Source organism: Drosophila gunungcola, chromosome 3R (genome assembly GCF_025200985.1).
Source record: "Drosophila gunungcola strain Sukarami chromosome 3R, Dgunungcola_SK_2, whole genome shotgun sequence".
NCBI classification, from domain to species: domain Eukaryota; kingdom Metazoa; phylum Arthropoda; class Insecta; order Diptera; family Drosophilidae; genus Drosophila; species Drosophila gunungcola.
In genome coordinates, this window is record NC_069139.1 from 25223553 (window position 1) to 25229688 (window position 6136).

General features: G+C 40.9%; 1 protein-coding gene across 2 annotated transcripts in view; it reads right to left on the minus strand.

Annotated features, from left to right (window-relative positions):
* LOC128251886 (uncharacterized) overlaps positions 1 to 4820 on the minus strand; it is a 110063-nt gene extending 105243 nt beyond the window's left edge. The window contains exon 1 of one of the 2 annotated variants that reach the window (XR_008267251.1): positions 3587 to 4820. The gene's annotated coding sequence lies outside the window, so the exon portion shown is untranslated. The remainder of the gene's footprint in view (positions 1 to 3586) is intronic. The other variant, XR_008267250.1, reaches the window with a different exon arrangement.
* Positions 4821 to 6136: the final 1316 nt, after the last annotated feature.

Sequence of the window (6136 nt, forward strand, 5' to 3'; positions counted from 1 at the left end):
GTTCCGGTAAAGAATTTCGAAGTAACACGCAAATTTAAAAAGGCGTTTCAAGTGCTTGAAGTACAAATTAAAAAAAATTTTCTGAAAATGGTGTTTTCAAAGTCAGACCAACATTACTCGAAAACGGCTAAGCCACTTAGTCTCAAGTTTTAGCACGAGCTTCATAAATATATTTTTTAGTAATTTATCCAACATTTTTTCTCACCGATAATATTTTTATTTCTTCTTTTTTGAGAGAAGCTCCCGGACATTTCCAAATAAATAAGATTACTGATACTAAGTCTTAAAATACAGTTACAAGAAACCTTAATATGTGCAAAATTCTTTTTTTTTAAGTCTTTCTAACTCCATACAACCCCTTAAATAAATATTCACGAATACTCACATCAATTCATTTTTTTTCAGACAAAATTAGTATTTAAGTAGTATTTAATACAGGTTTTCTGCTTACAACCTTCAAAAAAAATATGTAAAAAAGTTTTTGAAATGTTTTTTTTTTTTTAACAAATTGTTCAATGCCGTTATCCTTTCGTTACTTTTTAAGATTCATGCTTTTGTTGCAATTGAATATTGAGCCCAATATTTAATTTGTAACCAAAACGGCAATTTGATGAATAAGTAAATATTTCATTCATTATGATTTTTAATTTTATATTATAGTAACGTAGTGTTAGCAGTTAATTTAAGCAGAATATTAGTTACTTTTAGTAGCATCAAGGACATGTATTTTGTTAAGTTTGCGCTCACTTGAACTTTCTGTATAGTAAGTGTGAAAACATTTGTTTCGCCCAATTGTGCGTTTATAATTTCCGTTTGGTACCAGTACTTCGCCCCTATAAACAGGTTTAACATGTTTTGTGATGAACTTTGTGTTAACATTAATAGACAGTACAAATTTTACTGAAACAACGGTGATTGTAAAGTCTTTGTGGTAAGTAATTTTCAAGTATAATCTTAATTGAGAAAATGAATTTTTAACCTTTGCTGCTAATGGACCGAAACGCTTCCTTCTATACACATCCGCCCGAAAACGGAGTTCTTTTTTTTACAGAACGAGTAACTTAGAACATTTACAATTTTAGTAAGAGCAATAATAACCGACTGTACCGTCCAAATGTTGTGAATTTACACAAATGTTAATACTTTGTTTAGTTGCTATTGTTCCAAATTTTGGAGTGTTGGTTATAGTTGTGTTTAGTTATTTTTAGATAATTGTTCTTCAGAACAGAAATTAAAAAAATTCAAAAGATTTGAAATTGTGAGATGCGCGTACTAAATATTCTCGGAACTGCTTAAGACAGTCATGGACACCCGATATCTAGGGGTTCGGCATCCTGCGCAGTCTGTCTCCTTTTCACCACACCGCAGGTAACAAGGGTCGTGGCCGAAACTCACCTCTGCCGCTGAGACCGTGGTGAGCTAACGGCTTTTGGCTCCGCCCATTTTACAATGGCCTCCGATGGCAAAGCGGCGCATGCGCAATGTCGACGAAGATGGTGGCGAAAGCGGACGGGGAAAACTGGTGTACGGAGGAATGAACTCAGGACAGGATTTTCAGGCTTTTCCGTCGCTGATTTTCATTTGGATAAATTTATGCAAATGCGTTGGAGCGCTCAATATGGAAACGAGCCGAGTCGTTCTGGGCGGCAATTAAAAGCGGGATGGCTTTATGATATCTCATGGGTGCCGCGGCCTAGGCGACAACGCCATCATGTCGCTCCACCGACGGGACAAAAGAAGCGGTCGGCTTTTCTGGCTTTTTATTGTCTCTCTGCAGCGCATTGCAACATGTGGCATTAATTATGCGGCGATAATGTCTTGCTTTGTTGCCGAGAGTTTTGGTCTCTTTTTATGAAAGTGTCGGAATAAATTAGATTATTTTTGGACCGCCTGTTCCACGCAACTGATAAAATGGTCCCCGGGAACCGAACCCAAACCCGAACCCTCCAGCCGATACGAACCGAACCCGAACCCTCATCCCTGGATGCTCTTGAGCCCTTGGAATTTTAATGAGTGTAGGCGGTGGTGACACGATTGCCTGCATGTACCGTACACATGTCTCTACATTTATGTTCTTCTAAAGCATATTCCCATTAATTTCCGCCGCCATTTGCCGAAGGGGGTTCAGCACACGCTTTTCGTGGGTGGGTGACTTTACCCCGGTCGAGGGGGGAAAAGGGGCAATTAAATTGTGACAGAACACCATTCCACACGTCATCAATTATGGGCTTTATGTATTCATTGGCTCTTCGATTTGGGTAGCAGGAAGTGCCATATGTTGCAGTTACATCATCGCCCACCTCCAGCAGAGCTGCTCTAGTTTCTCCCAACCCGTTTGTCCGAACTCCGACCGGGAATTATCCACGGTCTCGAACGTCCCATTGTTCTGGCCAAAATATTTTGAGGCCCGAGCTGCTGTAAACTGTTTATGATGTGGTCATAAATGACCCGCCTTCACGCTTTCGCCAAGACAACAAATTTCTACGGACTCGAACGAGGTCTGCCAGTGACCCGAACCGGATTGTCATCAGCATAATCCTGCCACGTCCTGCGGATCTCGGCCGTATTTTGCGTCACTCTGCGCTCCCTCTCCGCGGGCTTCTTTTCGCACTTCCATAAATCAGTTTGAAAAAGAGCAGAACCCTTTAACCGTTGTATTCTACCTGTACGCCATTTGAATGTGGCCCTCCTTCTGGAAACTGCCGGTAATATATTAATTTCAGCTGAGAACCCAAAGTAGAACTGCAAGGATTTAGGTAGCGAAACCCACCCACGGCATTCCTATCATTTTTCCCCGACATAGTTTTTAATTTATCATTCTTATTTGAATGCAATGGAATCTATATAACAATCATTCTAGTTTATAAGAAAAGGATTCACTTAATTTATTATTTGTGATGTTTTGGGACTTGTAGAATAAAGCAATATTGAAACAAATTAATTTGAGACAACAATCAGTAAGAACACAACTAGCAAATCTTATTGGTCCAGATATGAGATTGCACTTTTAAATTTTGACTAAAAAAATTGTCATAGAAACAAAACTATTGTCCAATTTTAAACTATTGGGTATGAACAATTTCTCAATAAGATGAGCATTAAATTGAGTAAAATAATAAATTAAAGTATTAAAATAAAACTTATATGGCTTAAATTAACGTCCCCAGACTAAAGTCTTAGACTCTTTCGGTATAGAAATGAAACCAAAAGGCGTAGGGGTTATATTATTTAGTATTGGAAATATACTTTTACTTTTATAATGTCTATAGCTTTACTTCCAAGACACCCTTATAAAAAAACTTTATTATTTTTTTTGGTTGTAAGTGTCTTTAATAGGGATTAAAACTATCCATATTGAATTTACTCTACAATCTTGCCTAATCGGAGCAAGTGCAGAACGTCGGGTGTATTTTTACCATGAAAATCAATTTTGTTTTCTTTACAGTAACGATTAACTAATAATTGTAAATTTACAGTTAAGCGTATAAAATGCGATTTGGCTAAATATATCATGTCTGCATATACATTAAATTTTAAATGTATTATCTTTGTTATTATACCAGTTAATTGAACCAGATGTACTTACCTCTAGTTAGAAGCCCATCAATTAGCCAACTTTGGGGCGGATTCAGGTGGGGATGCGTGACTGGCGAGCGTTTGGCCGGTGGGCCGAGGACTATGTTCCAATATTCATATTTTAGCAGCACCATAATTCAGGGCCGCTATTTACGTCTCGGATGTCAGAAACGGAGGCCACAAATCACTTTAATTGAAGTCACGCCCCGCTCACTCGAGGAGCCCGGTCTAAAAGCAGCTCCACCGGCCCTTCAGCTGCCAAACCGCAAGGCGGAAATGCTGGTAAACTCATTTTTTCCCTTTTGTTTTTCCATATTCCATATTTTCTTTCCTCAGCTCGCACACGCGAATTTGTAATCCACATTCACAATTGGCCAACGGAACGCGCGCGGATGCGGATGCGAATGCGGACGCGGAGTGGGGTCGTTGAAGTGCTTATTCTTTGTCATTATTATAATTAATTCTTGTATTTTTGGCAACAAACGAACCCGAACCGGCTCTTCTTGATTTACAGCCACATCTTCCATTTTCTTTTCATACTTTGGACATGCCTTTGGTATACTTTTGGGCTCCCTTTTGCAGCGTTTCTGGCTTTTGTTGGCGGATTCAATTAAACACAATTGGTGCACTCTGCCGCCGCAGACAAAGGCCGTGGCTCCGGGACCCACAGTCGGACCTCGAATGCGACAACGGGCACTGGAACTCCAGGAGCTCCGCAGGACAATGGCCACCGAACGGGGAGCAGAACGAGGACGAGGACGAGTAAGAGTCTTTCAGCTCCGGGCGACGCGACGGCGACCTGATGGCAAAGTGTCCAAAAAATAATATTTGCTGTTCACTTTGACACAAGGCGGTTGGGTTCGCCGCTCGACTCGGTTGCAGCGCAGTCGGCGAACAGGCGCAGATACAGATACGCAGATACATAGATACAGATACGCCGAGGTGGTTGTAGAGATGCCGGCGAGGATGTGAGGATGCGAGGTGAGCATGGCACAAAAACAGAGAACGGAGAACGGAGAACAGAGACCTCGGAATAGAGAACCGAGAACGGAGAACGTAGAACAGAGAGACCCCAGAAGCGAAAATCGGGAAAAGAACCCAACCAGAAGGTCGTAAACCCGGGCAGCGCTGCCGCGATGGCAACACTTGCGAGAACGCCAAGGAAATGAGAATGAGAATGCCAGGCGAAGACCCAATGCCAAAAGATGAAAAGCCAAGGGAAGCGGCGGCAAAAGGCAACGCGGCGGGTCATAAAACGCGCGTGTATCTTGCCTCTCTCTCGGCCCCGAGCTGCCGTCCCTTTCGCTCCACGGCCTCATAGCTCGGTCGGAACAACCACCCGACTGGGGCCCCGACATACACACTCCGGGGTACATACGTACACCGACTCATGTCCAATCATTTTATATACGCCATTTGCTGTCTGGCGCAGATACATTTGTATCTTTATGTGCGAAACAAGTCCCAGGCCCATGCCCGTCGCTCAACCCGTATATCCAAAGCTGAAGCTGAAGCTGAAACTGAATCCCAACCTGAACCAAAGTCAAAGCTAAAGATTCGAGGCTGACGACATCGACGGGTCAATTTTGAATTCCAGTTTCCCAGCACGGTGGTTGTTGTTGGGCCGCCGCTCTAATCATTTGATTGTTATTCCTTCGACATTCTGCTCATCTGACTTCTTCAACCCCCAATGGCCTCTAAATCCCGTCTGGGGTTCTCCGCGCGCTTATCTTTTGATTACCAGATCGAATCGTATTGAATTAGGTACATATTTTCAGCCATCCACGGGCACTTGCGACAACTTTTTACCATTACCCCGCATATGCCGCGAATTCGCCATGGATCCCTTGGGTAAAAAAACCCAATGTAGTCAAGAAATAAATTTAATTCAACTTATATGTATGTTAAAAAATCATGCTATGGAAAAAATATTTATTGGAAATTTAGTTAAACCAAAGCTAATAATTAACTGGAAGATTCTTTGTGTGCTAAGTTATTTTCAAATTAAAAAAAAAGTTCTTTCTTTCCATTAATATTTGAGAAAAGAAAAATTCACTCAACTAATAGAAGACCAAAATCTAAGTATTCAACTCGCAACATTGATACATATATATATTATCTTTTTATAAATCCAATCAAACCATTGTATCACACTCTTGGTTCACATCGTCACTATGTGAACAGCCCACAGTGAAATTCGCCTGGGCAGTGCTACTAAATTGAGTGCTTAAAACTTTACACATTCAATTGGGAATGCAATCGTGTGCATAATGGATTGCCTTTGAATTTGTTTATTAAGTTTCGCCCGTTTTGACCAGTGTATATGTCCCCCGCCCTTATTTGTATACCTTGCAATGGATATTATAAACTCAGTCCGAAAATTGCATATGCAGTGAAGAATACATGTCCCAGCGGCGAAATGGTGAATGGGGTCTGGACAAAATTTTAAGCACACAAATAGTTGGTTACATTTTCTTTTTTCAGTGAGCGAAGTTGTAATCGATTTGTGCTTCGGAACTCCAATAATAACAATTTTGTTTTAGGTATAGTTTAAAAAGTT